Consider the following 16,913-nt stretch of genomic DNA (forward strand, 5'->3'; position numbering starts at 1 on the left):
GGGGGAATAAAGGAGAAGGAGTTTATGTATTTGCAGCACGGAATTAAAAGGGTGCGATCATACCAGCACTAATGCACCGGATCCCATCAGAACTCCGCAGTGAAGTGTGCTTGGGCGAGATTAGTACTCGGATGTGTGAACTCCTGGGAAGTCCTCGTGTCGCACCAATTTTTTTTCAAACGGGTCGTTCGAGGTTACGCGCGTCTGGAACTAGGGTCCACTGGTTTATACGCAAATGTGAGTCAAGAAGCAGGGGCATTTTAATCGATATTAGAACGAGAACGAGAGGTGCAGTGTGAACGCACAAGGAAACAAAAGACGGGAGGGGGGATGGAGGGAGAAAAAGTGTATGTATTTGCAGCGCAGAATGAAACATGAGCAATCATACCAGCACCAATGCAACAGGTTCTATCAGAACTCCGCAAGTTAAGGGTGCTTGGGCGAGAGTAGTACTAGCATGGGTTACCTCCTGCGAAGTCCTTATATTTCACCCATTTTCTTAGGAAGTCCTCGTGTTGTACCCATTTTTTTGGAGATGATTCTTTCGACGTTACGCGCGACTTGAATTATGGTCCTCAGGTTTATTCGCAAATGTGAGTCACGGCGCTGTAGCATTTTACTTGATATTAGAACGAGAACAGGAGCTACAGTGCGCACGCACAAGGAAACAAATGACGGGAGGGGGACGAAAGGGGAATAAGTTTATGTATTTGCAGCGCGAAATTAAACAGGTGCAATCATACCAGCACTAATGCACCGGATCCCATCAGAACTCCGCAGTTAAGTGTGCTTGGGCGAGAGTAGTACTCGGATAGGTGACCTCTTTGGAAGTCCTCGTGTCGCACCAATTTTTTTTCAGACGGGTCGTTCGACGTTACGCGCGACTGGAATTAGGGTCCGCTGGTTTATACGCAAATGTGAGTCAAGAAGCAGGGGCATTTTACTCGATATTAGAACGAGAATGAGAGGTGAAGTGTGAACGCACAAGGAAACAAATGACCGGAGGGGGAAGAAATGAGAGGAGTGTATGTATTTGCAGCGCGAAATTAAACAGGTGCGATCATACCATCACTAAAGCCCCGGATCCCATCAGAACTCCGCAGTTAAGTGTGCTTGGGCGAGAGTAGTACTCGGATGGGTGACCACTTGGGAAGCCCTCGCAGGAGGTCACCCATCCGAGTACTTTTTTCGCCCAAGCACCCTTAACTGCGGAGTTCTGATAGAATCCGTTGCATTAGTGCTGGTATGATCCCTCATGTTTCATTCTGCACTGCAAATACATACACTCTTTCTCCTTCCATCCCCCCTCCCGTCATTTGTTTCCTTGTGCGTGCACTCTGCATCTCTCTTTCTCGTTCTAATATCAAGTAATATGCCCCGGCACCGTGACTCACCTTTGCAAATGAACCAACGGTTTATAATTCCATTCGCGCGTAATGTCGAAAAACCCATCCGAAAAAAAATAGGTGCAACACGAGGGCCTCCCAGGTGGTGACCCATCCGAGCACTACTCTCGCCCAAGCACACTTAACTGCGGAGTTTTGATGGGATCCGGAGCTTTAGTGCTGGTATGATCGCACCTGTTTAATTTCGTGCTGCAAATACATACACTCCTCTCATTTCTTCCCCCTCCCGTCATTTGTTTCCTTGTGCGTTCACACTGCACCTCTCATTCTCGTTCTAATATCGATTAAAATGCCCCTGCTTCTTGACTCACATTTGCGTATAAACCAGCGGACCCTAGTTCCAGTCGCGCGTAATGTCGAAATACCCGTTTGAAAAAAAATTGGTGCGACACGAGGACTTCCCAAGAGGTCACCCATCCGACTACTAATCTCGCCCAAGCACACTTCACTGCGGAGTTCTGATGGGATCCGGTGCATTAGTGCTGGTATGATCGCACCCGTTTAATTTTGCGCTGCAAATACATAAACTCATTCCCCTTTCTTCCCCCTCCCGTCATTTGTTTCCTTGTGCGTGCGCACTGCACCTCCCATTCTCGTTCTAGTATCAAGTAAAATGCTACAGCGCCGTGACTCACATTTGCGAATAAACATGAGGACCATAATTCAAGTCGCGCGTAACGTCGAAAGAATCATCTGCAAAAACATGGGTGCAACACGAGGACTTTCTAAGAAAATAGGTGAAATATAAGGACTTCGCATGAGGTCACCCATCCTAGTGCTACTCTCGCCCAAGCACCCTTAACTTGCAGAGTTCTGATAGAATCCGTTGCATTGGTGCTGGTTTGATCGCTCATGTTTCATTCTGCGCTGCAAATACATACACTATTTCTCCCTCCATCCCCTCTCCCGTCATTTGTTTCCTTGTGCGTGCACTCTGCATCTCTCATTCTCGTTCTAATATCAAGTAAAATGCCCTAGTATCGTGACTCACCTTTGCAAATGAACCAGCGGTTTATAATTGCATTCGCGCGTAACGTCGAGCGACCCATCCGAAAAGAAAATGGGTGCAACATGAGGACTTCCCAGGAGGTCGCCATAAATCAAGTCGCGCGTAACGTCGAAAGAATCATCTGCAAAAAGATGGGTGCAACACGAGGACCTCCCAAGAAAATGGGTGAACTATAAGGACTTCGCAGGAGGTCACCCATCCGAGTACTTTTCTCGCCCAAGCACCCTTAACTGCGGAGTTCTGATAGAATCCGTCGCATTAGTGCTGGTATGATCCCTCATGTTTCATTCTGCACTGCAAATACATACACTCTTTCTCCTCCCATCCCCCCTCCCATCATTTGTTTCCTTGTGCGTGCACTCTGCATCTCTCTTTCTCGTTCTAATATCAAGTAAAATGACCCAGCACCGTGACTCACCTTTGCAAATGAACCAGTGGTTTATAATTCCATTCACGCGTAACGTCGAACAACCCATCCGAAAAAAAATAGGTGCAACACGAGGGCTTCCCAAGTGGTCACCCATCCGAGTACTACCCTCGCCCAAGCACACTTAACTGTGGAGTTCTAATGGGATCCGGAGTTTTGGTGCTGGTATGATCGCACCTGTTTAATTTCGCGCTGCAAATACATACACTCCTTCTCCTTTCTTCCCCCTGCGGTCATTTATTTCCTTGTGCGTTCACACTTTACCTCTCATTCTCGTTCTAATATCGATCAAAATGCCCCTGATTCTTGACTCACATTTGTGTATAAACCAGTGGACCCTAGTTCCAGACGCGCGTAACGTCGAACGACCCGTCTGGAAAAAAATTGGTGCGACACGAGGACTTCCCACGAGGTCATCCATCTGAGTACTAATCTCACCCAAGCACACTTAACTGCAGAGTTCTGATGGGATTCGGGGCTTTAGTGCTGGTATGATCGCACCTGTTTAGTTTCGCGCTACAAATACATACACTTCTTCTCTTTTCTTCCCCCTCCCGTCATTTGTTTCCTTGTGCGTTCACACTTCACCTCTCATTCTCGTTCTAATGTCGATTAAAATGCCCCTGCTTCTTGACTCACATTTGCGTATAAACCAGCGGACCCTAGTTCTAGTCGCGCGTAACTTCGAACGACCCGTCTGAAAAAAAATTGGTGCGACACGAGGACTTCCCAGGAGGTCACCCATCCGAGTACTACTCTCGCTCAAGCACACTTAACTGCGGAGTTTTGATGGGATCCGATGCATTAGTGCTGGTATGATCGAACCCGTTTAATTTTGCGCTGCAAATACATAAATTCCTTCTCCTTTCTTCCCCCTCCCGTCATTTGTTTCCTTGTGCGTGCGCATTGCACCTCCCGTGCTCGTTCTAATATCAAGTAAAATGCTACGGTGCCGTGACTAACATTTGCGAATAAACATGAGGACCATAATTCAAGTCGTGCGTAACGTCGAAAGAATCATCTGCAAAAAAATGGGTGCAACACGAGGACTTTCTAAGAAAATAGGTGAAATATAAGGACTTCGCACGAGGTCACCCATCCTAGTGCTACACTCGCCCAAGCACCCTTAACTTGCAGAGTTTTGATAGAATCCGTTGCATTGGTGCTCGTTTTATCGCTCATGTTTCATTCTGTGCTGCAAATACATTCACTATTTCTCCCTCCATCCCTTCTCCCGTCATTTGTTTCCTTGTGTGTGCACTCTGCTTCTCTCCTTCTCGTTCTAATATCAAGTAAAATGCTCTAGCATCGTGATTCACCTTTGCGAATGAACCAACGGTTTATAATTGCATTCGCGCGTAACGTCGAGTGACCCATCCGAAAAAAAATGGATGCAACATGAGGACTTCCCAGGAGGTCACCATAAATCAAGTCGCGCGTAACGTCGAAAGAATCATCTGCAAAAAGATGGGTGCAACACGAGGACCTCCCAAGAGAATGGGTGAAATATAAGGACTTCGCAGGAGGTCACCCATCCGAGTACTTTTCTCGCCCAAACACCCTTAACTGCGGAGTTCTGATAGAATCCGTCGCATTAGTGCTGGTATGATCCCTCATGTTTCATTCTGCACTGCAAATACATACACTCTTTCTCCTCCCATCCCCCCTCCCTTCATTTGTTTCCCTGTGCGTGCACTCTGCATCTCTCTTTCTCATTCTAATATCAAGTAAAATGAACCGGCACCGTGACTCACCTTTGCAAATGAACCAGCGGTTTATAATTCCATTCGCGCGTAACGTCGAACAACCCATCCGAAAAAAAATAGGTGCAACACGAGGGCTTCCCAAGTGGTCACCCATCCGAGTACTAAGCTCGCCCAAGCACACTTAACTGCGGAGTTCTGATGGGATCCGGAGCTTTAGTGCTGGTAAGATCGCACCTGTTTAATTTCGCGGTGCAAATACATACACTCCTTCTCATTTCTTCCCCCTCCCGTCATTTGTTCCCTTGTGCGTGCGCACTGCACCTCTCGTTCTCGTTCAAATATCAAGTAAAATGCCACAGCGCCGTGACTCACATTTGCGAATAAATCTGCGGACCATAATTAAAGTCACGCGTAACGTCGCACGGCACATCTGAAAAAAAGAAAATGGGTGCAACATGAGAACTTCCCATGAGGTAACCCATCATTGTACTACTTTCGTCAAAGCACACTTAACTGCGGAGTTCTGATGGGATCCGGTGCATTTGTGCTGGTGTGACCGCACCTGCTTAATTTCGTGCTGAAAATACATACACTCCTTCTTCCCTCCCCCCTCCCATCATTTGTTTCCTTGTGCGTTCACACTGCACCTCTCCTTCTCGTTCTAATATCGATTAAAATGCCCCTGATTCTTGACTCACATTTGCGTATAAACAAGCGGACCATAGTTCCAGTCGCGCGTAACGTCGAACGACCCATCTAAAAAAAAATTGTTACGATACGAGGACTTCCCAAGAGGTCACCCATCCGAGTACTATTCTCTCCCAAGCACACTTACCTGTTGAGTTCTGATGGGATCCAATGCATTAGTGCTGGTATGATGCCACTTGTTTAATTTTGCGCTTCAACTACATACACTCATTCTCTTTTCTTCCTCATCCCGTTATCTGTTTCCTTGTGCGTGCGCACTGCACCTCCCGTACTCGTTCTAATATCAAGTAAAATGCCACGGCGCCGTGACTCACATTTGCGAATAAACCTGCTAACGATAAATCAAGTCGCGCGTAACGTCGAAAGAATCATCTGCAAAAAGACGGGTGCAACACGAGGACCTCCCAAGAAAATGGGTGAAATATAAGGACTTCGCAGGACGTCACCCATCCGAGTACTTTTCTCGCCCAATCACCCTTAACTGCGGAGTTCTGATAGAACTCGTTGCATTAGTGCTGGTATGATCCCTCATGTTTTATTCTGCACTGCAAATACATACACTCTTTCTCCTTCTATCCCCCCTCCCGTCATTTGTTTCCTTGTGCGTGCACTCTGCATCTCTCTTTCTCGTTCTAATATCAAGTAATATGCCCCGGCACCGTGACTCACCTTTGCAAATGAACCAGCGGTTTATAATTCCATTCGCGCGTAACGTCGAGCAACCCATCCGAAAAAAAAATAGGTGCAACACGAGGGCTTCCCAAGTGGTCACCCATCCGAGTACTACAGTCGCCCAAGCACACTTAACTGCGGAGTTCTAATGGGATCCGGAGCTTTAGTGCTGGTATGATCGCACCTGTTTAATTTCGCGCTGCGAATACATACACCCCTTCTCCTTTCTTCCCCCTCCCATCATTTGTTTCCTTGTGCGTTAACACTTCACCTCTCATTCTCGTTATAATATCGATTAAAATGCCCCTGCTTCTTGACTCACATTTGCGTATAAACCAGCGGACCCTAGTTCCAGACGCGCGTAACGTCGAAAGACCCGTCTGAAAAAAAATTGGTGCGACACGAGGACTTCCCAGGAGGTCACCCATCCGAGTACTAATCTCGCCCAAGCACACTTCACTGCGGAGTTCTGATGGGATCCGGTGCATTAGTGCTGGTATGATCTCACCTGTTTAATTTCACGCTGCAAATACATAAACTCATTCCCCTTTCATCCCCCTCCCGTCATTTGTTTCCTTGTGCATGTGCACTACACCTCCCGTTCTCGTTCTAATATCAAGTAAAATGCTACAGCGCCGTGAATCACAATTACGAATAAACCTAAGGACCATAATTCAAGTCGCGCGTAACGTCGAAAGAATCATCTGCAAAAAAATGGGTGCAACACAAGGACTTCACAAGAAAATTGGTGAAATATAAGGACTTCGCAGGAGGTAACCCATGCTAGTACTACTCTCGCCCAAACACCCTTTCCTACGGAGTTCTGATAGAATCCGTTGCATTAATGCTGGTATGATCGCACCTGTTTAATTCCGCGCTGCAAATACATACACTCCTTCTCCTTTCTTCCCCCTCCCGTCATTTGTTTCCTTCTGCGTGCGCACTGCACCTCTTGTTCTCGTTCAAATATCAAGTAAAATGCCACGTTGAACGTCGAACGTCGAACGGTGCCGTGGCATTTTACTTGATATTTGAACGAGAACGAGAGGTGCAGTGCGCACGCACAAGGAAACAAATGACGAGAGGGGGAAGAAAGGAGAAGGAGTTTATGTATTTACAGCGTAAAATTAAATAGGTGCGACCATACCAGCACGAATGCACCGGATCCCATTAAAAACTTCGCAGTTAAGTGTGCTTGGGCGAGAGTAGTACTCAGATGGGTGACCTCCTGGGAAGTCCTCCTGACGCACTATTTTTTTTTTCAGACGGGTCGTTCGACGTTACACGCGACTGGAACTAGGGTCCACTGGTTTATACATAAATGTGAGTCAAGAAGTAGGGGCATTTTAATCGATATTAGAATGAGAAGGAGAGATACAGAGTGCACGCACAAGGAAACAAATGACGGGAGGGGGGATGGAGGGAGAAAAAGTGTATGTATTTGCAGCGCCGAATGAAACATGAGCAATCATACCAGCACAAATGCAATGGATTCTATCAAAACTCCGCAAGTTAAGGGTGCTTGGGCGAGAGTAGCACTAGGATGGGTGACCTCCTGCGAAGTTCTTATATTTCACCCATTTTCTTTGGAAGTCCTCGTGTTGCACACATTTTTTTCAGATGATTCTTTTGACGATAGGCGCGACTTGAATTATGGTCCTCAGGTTTATTCGCAAATGTGAGTCACGGCACCGTAGCATTTTACTTGATATTAGAACGAGCACGGGAGGTGCAGTGCGCACGCACAAGAAAACAAATGACGGGATGGGGAAGAAAGGAGAAGGAGTTTATGTATTTGCAGCGCGGAATTAAACGGTTGCGATCATACCAGCACTAATGCACCGGATCCAATCAGAACTCCGCAGTTAAGTGTGCTTGGGCGAGAGTAGTACGCGAATGGGTGACCTCATGCGAAGTCCTCGTGTCGCACCAATTTTTTTTCAGACGGGTCGTTCGACGTTACGCGCGACTGGAACTGGGGTCCGCTTGTTTATACGCAAATGTGAGTCAAGAAGTAGGGGCATTTTAATCGATATTAGAACGATAAAGAGAGGTGCAGTGTGAACGCACAAAGAAACAATTGATGGGAGCGGGAGGGAAGGAGAAGGAGTGTATGTATTTTCAGCACGAAATGAAACAGGTGCGATCATACCAGCACTAATGCAACGGATTCTATCAGAACTCCGTAGGTAAGGGTGCTTGGGCGAGAGAAGTACTAGCATGGGTTACCTCCTGCGAAGTTCTTATATTTCACCCATTTTCTTGTGAAGTCCTCGTGTTGCACCGATTTTTTTGCAGATGATTCTTTCGACGTTACGCGCGACTTGAATTATGGTCCTCAGGTTTATTCGCAAATGTGAGTGACGGCGCTGTAGCATTTTACTTGATATTAGAACGAGAACGGGAGGTGCAGTGCGCACACACAAGGAAACAAAGGATGGGAGGGGGAAGAAAGGCGAATGAGTTTATGTATTTGCAGCGCGAAATTAAACAGGCGCGATCATACCAGCACTAATGCACCGGATCCCATCAGAACTCCGCAGTGAAGTGTGCTTGGGCGAGATTAGTACTCGGATGGGTGACCTCCTGGGAAGTCCTCGTGTCGCACCAATTTTTTTCAGACGGGTCGTTCAACGTTACGCGCGTCTGGAACTAGGGTCCACTGGTTTATACGCAAATGTGAGTCAAGAAGCAGGGGCATTTTAATCGATATTAGAACAAGAATGAGAGGTGAAGTGTGAACGCACAAGGAAACAAATGACGGGAGGGGAAAGAAAGGAGAAGGAGTGTATGTATTTGCAGCGCGAATTTAAACAGGTGCGATCATACTTGCACTAAAGACCCGGATCCCATCAGAACTCCGCAGTTAAGTGTGCTAGGGCGAGAGTAGTACTCGGATGGGTGACCACTTGGGAAGCCCTTGTGTTGCACCTATTTTTTTTCGGATGGGTTGTTCGACGTTGCGCGCAAATGGAATTATAAACCGCTGGTTCATTTGCAAAGGCGAGTCACGGCACCGTGGCATTTTACTTGATATTTGAACGAGAACGAGAGGTGCAGTGCGCACGTATAAGGAAACAAATGACGGGAGGGGGGATGGAAGGAGAAAGAGTGTATGTATTTGCAGTGCAGAATGAAACATGAGGGATCATACCAGTACTAATGCAACGGATTCTATCAGAACTCCGCAGTTAAAGGTGCTTGGGCGAGAAAAGTATTCGGATGGGTGACCTCCTGCGAAGTCCTTATATTTCACCCATTTGCTTGGGAGGTCCTCATGTTTCACCCATCTTTTTGCAAATGATTCTTTCGACTTTACGCGTGACTTGATTTATGGTCCGCAGGTTTATTCGCAAATGTGAGTCACGACGCCGTGGCATTTTACTTGATATTAGAACGAGTACGGGAGGTGCAGTGCGCACGCACAAGGAAACAAATGACGGGAGGAGGAAGAAAAGAAAAGGAGTGTATGTATTTGAAGCGCAAAATTAATCAAGTGGCATCATACCAGCACTAATGCACTGGATCCCATCAGAACTCTGCAGTTAAGTGTACTTGGGCGAGAGTAGTACTCGGATGGGTGACCTCTTGGGAAGTCCTCATATCGCAATAATTTTTTTTCCGTTGGGTCGTTCGACGTTACGCGCGACTGGAACTATGGTCCGCTGGTTTATACGCAAATGTGAGTCAAGAATCAGGGGCATTTTAATCGATATTAGAACGAGAAGGAGAGGTGCAGTGTGAAGGCACAAGGAAACAAATGATGGGAGGGGGGAGGGAAGGAGTGTATGTATTTTCAGCACGAAATTAAACATGTGCGGTCACACCAGCACAAATGCACCGGATCCCATCAGAACTCTGCAGTTAAGTGTGCTTTGGCGAAAGTAGTACAATGATGGGTTACCCCCTAGGAAGTTCTCGTGTTGCACCCATTTTCTTTTTTTTAGATGTGCTGTTCGACGTTACGCGCGACTTTAATTATGGTCCGCAGTTTTTTTCGTAATGTGAGTCACGGCGTCGTGGCGTTTTACTTGATATTTGAACGAGAACGAGAGGTGCAGTGCGCACGCACAAGAAAACAAATGATGGGAGGGGGAAGAAAGGGGAATGAGTTTATGTATTTGCAGCACAAAATTAAATAGGTGCGATCATACCAGCACTAATGCACCGGATCCCATCAGAACTCTGCAGTTAAGTGTGCTTGGGCGAGATTAGTACTCAGATGGGTGACCTCTTGGGAAGTCCTAGTGTCGCACCAATTTTTTTTCAGACGGGTCGTTCGACGTTACGCGCGTCTGGAACTAGGGTCCGCTGGTTTATACGCAAATGTGAGTCAAGAAGCAGGGGCATTTTAATCGATATTAGAACGAGAATAAGAGGTGAAGTGTGAACGCACAAGGAAACAAATGACGGGAGGGGGAAGAAAGGGGAAGGAGTGTATGTATTTGCAGCGCGAAATTAAATAGGTGCGATCATACCAGAACTAAAGCTCCGGATCCCATCAGAACTCCGCAGTTAAGTGTGCTTAGGCGAGGGTAGTACTCGGATGGGTGACCACTTGGGAAGCCCTCGTGTTGCACCTATTTTTTTTTGGATGGGTTGTTCGACGTTACGCGCGAATGGAATTATAAACCGCTGGTTCATTTGCAAAGGTGAGTCACAGTGCCGGGGCATATTACTTGATATTAGAACGAGAAAAAGAGATGCAGAGTGCACGCACAAGGAAACAAATGACAAGAGGGGGGATGGAAGGAGAAAGAGTGTATGTATTTGCAGTGCAGAATGAAACATAAGGGATCATACCAGCACTAATGCAACGGATTCTATCAGAACTCCGCAGTTAAGGGTGCTTGGGCGAGAAAAGTACTCGGATGGGTGACTTCCTGCGAAATCCTTATATTAAACCCATTTTCTTGGGAGGTCCTCGTGTTGCACCCACCTTTTTGCAGATGATTCTTTCGACGTTACGCGCGACTTGATTTATGGTCCGCAGGTTTATTCGTAAATGTGAGTCACGGCGCCGTGACATTTTACTTGATATTAGAACAAGTACGAGAGGTGCAGTGCGCACGCACAAGGAAACAAATGACGGGAGGAGGAAGAAAAGAGAAGGAGTGTATGTATTCGAAGCGCAAAATTAAACAAGTGCCATCATACCAGCACTAATGCACTTGATCCCATCAGAACTCTGCAGTTAAGTGTGCTTGGGCGAGAGTAGTACTCGAATGGGTGACCTCTTGGAAAGTCCTCGTATCGCAACAATTTTTTTTCAGATGGGTCGTTCGACGTTGCGCGCGACTGGAACTATGGTCCGCTGGTTTATACACAAATGTGAGTCAAGAATCAGGGGCATTTTAATCGATATTAAAACGAGAAGGAGAGGTGCAGTGTGAACGCACAAGGAAACAAATGATGGGAGGGGGGAGGGAAGAAGGAGTGTATGTATTTTCAGCACGAAATTAAACAGGTGCGGTCACACCAGCACAAATGCACAGGATCCCATCAGAACTCCGCAGTTAAGTGTGTTCTGGCGAAAGTAGTACAATGATGGGTTACCTCCTGGGAAGTTCTCGTGTTGCACCCATTTTCTTTTTTTCAGATGTGCCGTTCGACGTTACGCGCGACTTTAATTATGGTATGCAGATTTATTTGCAAATGTGAGTCACGGCACCGTGGCATTTTACTTGATATTTGAACGAGAACGAGAGGTGCAGTGCGCACGCACAAGGAAACAAATGACGGGAGGGGGAAGAAAGGAGAAGGAGTTTATGTAATTGCAGCGCGAAATTAAACAGGTGCGATCATACCAGCACTAATGCACCGGATCCCATCAGTACTCAGCAGTCAAGTGTGCTTGGGGGAGAGTAGTACTTGGATGGGTGACCTCCTGGGAAATTCTCGTGTCGCACTAATTTTTTTTTTTAGACGGGTCGTTCAACGTTACGCGCGACTGGGACTAGGGTCCACTGGTTTATACGCAAATGTGAGTCAAGAAGTAGGGGCATTTTAATCGATATTAGAATGAGAAGGAGAGATGCAGAGTGCACGCACAAGGAAACAAATGACGGGAGGGGGGATGGAGGGAGAAAAAGTGTATGTATTTGCAGCGCAGAATGAAACATGAGCAATCATACCAGCACAAATGCAAAGGATTCTATCAGAACTCCGCAAGTTAAGGGTGCTTGGGCGAGAGTAGCACTAGGATGGGTGACCTCCTGCGAAGTCCTTATATTTCACCCATTTTCTTTGGAAGTCCTCGTGTTGCACACATTTTTTTGCAGATAATTCTTTCGACGATACGCGCGACTTGAATTATGGTCCTCAGGTTTATTCGCAAAGGTGAGTCACGGCACCGTAGATTTTTACTTGATATTAGAACGAGCACGGGAGGTGCAGTGCGCACGCACAAGGAAACAAATGACGGGATGGGAAAGAAAGGAGAAGGAGTTTATGTATTTGCAGTGCGGAATTAAACGGTTGCGATCATACCAGCACTAATGCATCGGATCCAATCAGAACTCCGCAATTAAGTGTGCTTGGGCGAGAGTAGTACGCGAATGGGTGACCTCATGGGAAGTCCTCGTGTCGCACCAATTTTTTTTCAGACGGGTCGTTCGAAGTTACGCGCGACTGGAACTGGAGTCCGCTTGTTTATATGCAAATGTGAGTCAAGAAGCAGGGGCATTTTAATCGATATTAGAACGAGAAGGAGAGGTGCAGTGTGAACGCACAAGGAAACAATTGATGGGAGGGGGAGGGAAGGAGAAGGAGTGTATGTATTTTCAGCACGAAATGAAACAGGTGCTATCATACCAGCACTAATGCAACGGATTCTATCAGAACTCCGTAGGTAAGGGTGCTTTGGCGAGAGTAGTACTAGCATGGGTTACCTTTTGCGAAGTCCTTATATTTCACCCATTTTCTTGTGAAGTCCTCGTGTTGCACCCATTTTTTTGCAAATGATTCTTTCGACGTTACGCGCGACTTGAATTATGGTCCTCAGGTTTATTCGCAAATGTGAGTCACGGTGCCGTGACATTTTACTTGATATTAGAACGAGAACGGGAGGTGCAGTGCGCACGCACAAGGAAACAAATGACGGGAGGGGGAAGAAAGGGGAATGAGTATATGTATTTGCAGCACGAAATTAAACAGGCGCGATCATACCAGCACAAATGCACCGGATCCCATCAGAACTCCGCAGTGAAGTGTGTTTGGGCGAGATTAGTACTCGGATGGGTGACCTCCTGGGAAGTCCTCGTGTCGCACTAATTTTTTTTCAGACGGGTCGTTCGACGTTACGCGCGACTGGAACAATAATCCGCTGGTTTATACGCAAATGTGAGTCAAGAATCTGGGGCATTTTAATCGATATAAGAACGAGAATGAGAGGTGCAGTGTGAACGCACAAGGAAACAATTGATGGGAGGGGGAGGGAAGGAGAAGGAGTGTATGTATTTTCAGCACGAAATGAAACAGGTGCTATCATACCAGCACTAATGCAACGGATTCTATCAGAACTCCGTAGGTAAGGGTGCTTTGGCGAGAGTAGTACTAGCATGGGTTACCACTTGGGAAGTTCTCGTGTTGCACCCATTTTTTTGTAGATGATTCTTTCGACGTTACGCGCGACTTGAATTTTGGTTCTCAGGTTTATTCGCAAATGTGAGTCACGACGTCGTAACATTTTACTTGATATTAAAATGAGCACGGGAGGTACAGTGCGCACGCACAAGGAAACAAATGACGGGAGGGGGAAGAAAGGAGAAGGAGTTTATGTATTTGCAGCGCGAAATTAAACGGGTGCGATCATACCAGCACTAATGCAACGGATCCCATCATAACTCTGCAGTTAAGTGTGCTTGGGCGAGAGTAGTACTCGGATGGGTGACCTCCTGGGAAGTTCTCATGTCGCACAAATTTTTTTTCAGACGGGTCGTTCGAAGTTACACGCAACTGGAACTATGGTCCACTTGTTTATACGCAAATGTGAGTCAAGAAGTAGGGGCTTATTAATCGATATTAGAACGAGAAAAAGAGGTGCAGTGTGAACGCACAAGGAAATAAATGATGGGAGGGGGGAGGGAAGGAGAAAGAGTGTATGTATTTTCAGCACGAAATTAAACAGGTGCTATAACACCAGCACAAATATGCCGGATCCCATCAGAACTCCGCAGTTAAGTGTGCTTTGGCGAAAGTAGTAGAAGGATGGGTTACCTCCTAGGAAGTTCTCGTGTTGCACCCATTTTTTTTTTCAGATATGTCATTCGACGTTACGCGCGACTTTAATTATAGTCCGCAGATTTATTCAAAAATGTGAGTCACTGCGCCGTGGCATTTTACTTGATATTTATACGAGAATGAGAGGTGCAGTGCACACGCACAAGGAAACAAATGACGGGAAGGGGAAGAAAGGAGAAGGAGTGTACGTATTTGCAGTGCGAAATTAAATAGGTTCCATCATACCAGCACTAATGCACCGTATCCCATCAGAACTTAGCAGTTAAGTGTGCTTGGGCGGGAGTAGTACTCGGATTGGTGACCTCCTGGGAAGTCCTCGTGTTGCATCCATTTTTTCTCGGATGGATCGTTCGACGTTACGCGCGAATGCAATTATAAACCGCTGGTTCATTCGCAAAGGTGAGTCACAATGCCAGGGCATTTTACTTGATATTAGAACAAGAAGGAGAGATGCAGAGTGCACGCACAAGGAAACAAATGACGGGAGAGGGGATGGAGGGAGAAAGAGTGTATGTATTTGCAGCGTAGAATGAAACATGAGCGATCATACCAGCACCAATGCAACGGATTCTATCAGAACTCCGCAAGTTAAGGGTGCTTGGGCGAGAGTAGCACTAGGATGGGTTACCTCATGCGAAGTCCTTATATTTCACCTATTATCTTAGGAAGTCCTCGTGTTGCACCCATTTTTTTGCAGATGATTCTTTCGACGTTACGCGCGACTTGAATTATGGTCCTAAGGTTTATTCGCTAATGTGAGTCACGGCACTGTAGCATTTTACTTGATATTAGAACGAGCACGGGAGGTGCAGTGCGCACGCACAAGAAAACAAATGACGGGAGAGGGAAGAAAGGAGAAGGAATTTATGTATTTGCAGCGCGAAATTAAACGGGTGCGATCATACCAGCACTAATGCACCGGATCCCATCAGAACTCCACAGATAAGTGTGCTTGGGCGAGAGTAGTACTCGGATGGGTGACCTCCTGGGAAGTCCTGGTGCGACTGTCGCACCAATTTTTTTTCAGACGGGTCGTTCGACGTTACGCGCGACTGGAACTAGGGTTCGCTGGTTGATAGACAAATGTGAGTCAAGAAGCAGGGGCATTTTAATCGATATTAGAACAAGAAGAAGAGGTGCAGTGTGAACGCACAAGGAAACAATTGATGGGAGGGGGAGGGAAGGCGAAGGAGTGTATGTATTTTCAGCACGAAATGAAACAGGTGCTATCATACCAGCACTAATGCAACGGATTCTATCAGAACTCCGTAGGTAAGGGTGCTTTGGCGAGAGTAGTACTAGCATGGGTTACCTCTTGCGAAGTCCTTATATTTCACCCATTTTCTTGTGAAGTCCTCGTGTTGCACCCATTTTTTTGCAAATGATTCTTTCGACGTTACGCGCGACTTGAATTATGGTCCTCAGGTTTATTCGCAAATGTGAGTCACGGTGCCGTGACATTTTACTTGATATTAGAACGAGAACGGGAGGTGCAGTGCGCACGCACAAGGAAACAAATGACGGGAGGGGGAAGAAAGGGGAATGAGTATATGTATTTGCAGCACGAAATTAAACAGGTGCGATCATACCAGCACTAATGCACCGGATCCCATCAGAACTCCGCAGTTATGTGTGCTTGGGCGAGATTAGTACTCGGATGGGTGACCTCCTGGGAAGTACTCGTGTCGCACCAATTTTTTTTCAGACGGGTCGTTCGACGTTACGCGCGACTGGAACAATAATCCGCTGGTTTATACGCAAATGTGAGTCAAGAATCTGGGGCATTTTAATCGATATTAGAACGAGAAGGATAGGTGCAGTGTGAATGCACAAGGAAACAAATGATAGGAGGGGGGGAGGGAAGAAGGAGTGTATGTATTTTCAGCACAAAATTAAACAGGTGCGGTCACACCAGCACAAATGCAACCGATCCCATCATAACTCCGCAGTTAACTGTGCTTTTGCGAAAGTATTACAAAGATGGGTTACCTCCTGGGAAGTTCTCGTGTTGCACCCATTTTTTTTTTTAGATGTGCCGTTCGACGTTATGCGCGACTTTAATTATGGTCCGCAGATTTATTCGCAAATGTGAGTCACGGCACCGTGGCATTTTACTTGATATTTGAACGAGAACGAGAGGTGCAGTGCGCACGCACAAGGAAACAAATGACGGGAGGGGGAAGAAAGGAGAAGGAGTTTATGTATTCGCAGCACGAAATTAAACAGGTGCGATCATACCAGCACTAATGCACCGGATCCCATCAGAACTCCGTAGATAAGTGTGCTTTGACGAGAGTAGTACTCGTATGGGTGGCCTCTTGGGAAGTCCTCGTGTCGCACTAATTTTTTTTTTCAGACGGGTCGTTCGACATTACGTGCGACTGGAACTAGGGTCCACTGGTTTATTCGCAAATGTGAGTCAAGAAGCAGGGGAATTTTAATCGATATTAAAACGAGAAGGAGAGATGCAGAGTGCACGCACAAGGAAACAAATGACGGGAGGGGGGGATGGAGGGATAAAAAGTCTATGTATTTGCAGCGCAGAATGAAACATGAGCAATCATACCAGCACCAATGCAACGTATTCTATCAAAACTCCGCAAGTTAAGGGTGCTTGGGCGAGAGTAGCACTAGGATGGGTGACCTCCTGCGAAGTTCTTATATTTCACCCATTTTCTTAGGAAGTCCTCGTGTTCCACCCATTTTTTTGCAGATGATTCTTTCGACGACACGCGCGACTTGAA

The 16,913-nt window shown here is 46.5% G+C and overlaps 8 non-coding genes and 24 pseudogenes across 8 annotated transcripts; 23 read left to right on the forward strand and 9 right to left on the reverse strand.

Annotated features, from left to right (window-relative positions):
• The first annotated feature begins 49 nt into the window (after positions 1 to 49).
• On the forward strand, positions 50 to 168 carry LOC148263624 (5S ribosomal RNA). Its single transcript, XR_015819899.1, has one exon. It is a non-coding gene; the product is annotated as a 5S ribosomal RNA (ribosomal RNA).
• A 561-nt stretch (positions 169 to 729) lies between these two features.
• Positions 730 to 848, forward strand: LOC148263625 (5S ribosomal RNA; annotated as a pseudogene).
• Positions 849 to 1,052: 204 nt separating this feature from the next.
• LOC148263626 (5S ribosomal RNA) lies at positions 1,053 to 1,176 on the forward strand (annotated as a pseudogene).
• Positions 1,177 to 1,463: 287 nt separating this feature from the next.
• LOC148263627 (5S ribosomal RNA) lies at positions 1,464 to 1,582 on the reverse strand (annotated as a pseudogene).
• Positions 1,583 to 1,786: 204 nt separating this feature from the next.
• LOC148263628 (5S ribosomal RNA) lies at positions 1,787 to 1,905 on the reverse strand. Its single transcript, XR_015820096.1, has one exon. It is a non-coding gene; the product is annotated as a 5S ribosomal RNA (ribosomal RNA).
• Positions 1,906 to 2,902: 997 nt separating this feature from the next.
• On the reverse strand, positions 2,903 to 3,021 carry LOC148263629 (5S ribosomal RNA). The gene has a single exon (XR_015821133.1). It is a non-coding gene; the product is annotated as a 5S ribosomal RNA (ribosomal RNA).
• A 205-nt stretch (positions 3,022 to 3,226) lies between these two features.
• Positions 3,227 to 3,345, reverse strand: LOC148263630 (5S ribosomal RNA; annotated as a pseudogene).
• Positions 3,346 to 3,550: 205 nt separating this feature from the next.
• On the reverse strand, positions 3,551 to 3,669 carry LOC148263631 (5S ribosomal RNA; annotated as a pseudogene).
• Positions 3,670 to 4,665: 996 nt separating this feature from the next.
• LOC148263632 (5S ribosomal RNA) lies at positions 4,666 to 4,784 on the reverse strand. Its single transcript, XR_015820264.1, has one exon. It is a non-coding gene; the product is annotated as a 5S ribosomal RNA (ribosomal RNA).
• Positions 4,785 to 4,993: 209 nt separating this feature from the next.
• Positions 4,994 to 5,112, reverse strand: LOC148263633 (5S ribosomal RNA; annotated as a pseudogene).
• Positions 5,113 to 5,995: 883 nt separating this feature from the next.
• LOC148263634 (5S ribosomal RNA) lies at positions 5,996 to 6,114 on the reverse strand (annotated as a pseudogene).
• A 205-nt stretch (positions 6,115 to 6,319) lies between these two features.
• On the reverse strand, positions 6,320 to 6,438 carry LOC148263635 (5S ribosomal RNA; annotated as a pseudogene).
• Positions 6,439 to 7,061: 623 nt separating this feature from the next.
• LOC148263636 (5S ribosomal RNA) lies at positions 7,062 to 7,181 on the forward strand (annotated as a pseudogene).
• Positions 7,182 to 7,742: 561 nt separating this feature from the next.
• On the forward strand, positions 7,743 to 7,861 carry LOC148263637 (5S ribosomal RNA; annotated as a pseudogene).
• Positions 7,862 to 8,420: 559 nt separating this feature from the next.
• On the forward strand, positions 8,421 to 8,539 carry LOC148263638 (5S ribosomal RNA). Its single transcript, XR_015820376.1, has one exon. It is a non-coding gene; the product is annotated as a 5S ribosomal RNA (ribosomal RNA).
• Positions 8,540 to 8,743: 204 nt separating this feature from the next.
• LOC148263639 (5S ribosomal RNA) lies at positions 8,744 to 8,862 on the forward strand (annotated as a pseudogene).
• A 561-nt stretch (positions 8,863 to 9,423) lies between these two features.
• Positions 9,424 to 9,541, forward strand: LOC148263640 (5S ribosomal RNA; annotated as a pseudogene).
• A 200-nt stretch (positions 9,542 to 9,741) lies between these two features.
• Positions 9,742 to 9,860, forward strand: LOC148263641 (5S ribosomal RNA; annotated as a pseudogene).
• A 208-nt stretch (positions 9,861 to 10,068) lies between these two features.
• LOC148263642 (5S ribosomal RNA) lies at positions 10,069 to 10,187 on the forward strand (annotated as a pseudogene).
• Positions 10,188 to 10,392: 205 nt separating this feature from the next.
• Positions 10,393 to 10,511, forward strand: LOC148263643 (5S ribosomal RNA). The gene has a single exon (XR_015820278.1). It is a non-coding gene; the product is annotated as a 5S ribosomal RNA (ribosomal RNA).
• A 560-nt stretch (positions 10,512 to 11,071) lies between these two features.
• On the forward strand, positions 11,072 to 11,190 carry LOC148263644 (5S ribosomal RNA; annotated as a pseudogene).
• A 203-nt stretch (positions 11,191 to 11,393) lies between these two features.
• Positions 11,394 to 11,512, forward strand: LOC148263645 (5S ribosomal RNA; annotated as a pseudogene).
• Positions 11,513 to 11,721: 209 nt separating this feature from the next.
• LOC148263646 (5S ribosomal RNA) lies at positions 11,722 to 11,840 on the forward strand (annotated as a pseudogene).
• Positions 11,841 to 12,403: 563 nt separating this feature from the next.
• Positions 12,404 to 12,522, forward strand: LOC148263647 (5S ribosomal RNA; annotated as a pseudogene).
• A 559-nt stretch (positions 12,523 to 13,081) lies between these two features.
• LOC148263648 (5S ribosomal RNA) lies at positions 13,082 to 13,200 on the forward strand. Its single transcript, XR_015820537.1, has one exon. It is a non-coding gene; the product is annotated as a 5S ribosomal RNA (ribosomal RNA).
• Positions 13,201 to 13,405: 205 nt separating this feature from the next.
• LOC148263649 (5S ribosomal RNA) lies at positions 13,406 to 13,524 on the forward strand (annotated as a pseudogene).
• A 205-nt stretch (positions 13,525 to 13,729) lies between these two features.
• On the forward strand, positions 13,730 to 13,848 carry LOC148263650 (5S ribosomal RNA; annotated as a pseudogene).
• Positions 13,849 to 14,054: 206 nt separating this feature from the next.
• Positions 14,055 to 14,173, forward strand: LOC148263651 (5S ribosomal RNA; annotated as a pseudogene).
• A 207-nt stretch (positions 14,174 to 14,380) lies between these two features.
• LOC148263652 (5S ribosomal RNA) lies at positions 14,381 to 14,499 on the forward strand (annotated as a pseudogene).
• Positions 14,500 to 15,060: 561 nt separating this feature from the next.
• LOC148263653 (5S ribosomal RNA) lies at positions 15,061 to 15,176 on the forward strand (annotated as a pseudogene).
• A 568-nt stretch (positions 15,177 to 15,744) lies between these two features.
• LOC148263654 (5S ribosomal RNA) lies at positions 15,745 to 15,863 on the forward strand. Its single transcript, XR_015820513.1, has one exon. It is a non-coding gene; the product is annotated as a 5S ribosomal RNA (ribosomal RNA).
• A 530-nt stretch (positions 15,864 to 16,393) lies between these two features.
• LOC148263655 (5S ribosomal RNA) lies at positions 16,394 to 16,512 on the forward strand (annotated as a pseudogene).
• The last annotated feature ends 401 nt before the right edge of the window (positions 16,513 to 16,913 follow it).

Source organism: Carica papaya, chromosome 5, assembly GCF_054855325.1.
Source record: "Carica papaya isolate Zhongbai chromosome 5, ASM5485532v1, whole genome shotgun sequence".
NCBI classification, from domain to species: Eukaryota; Viridiplantae; Streptophyta; class Magnoliopsida; order Brassicales; family Caricaceae; genus Carica; species Carica papaya.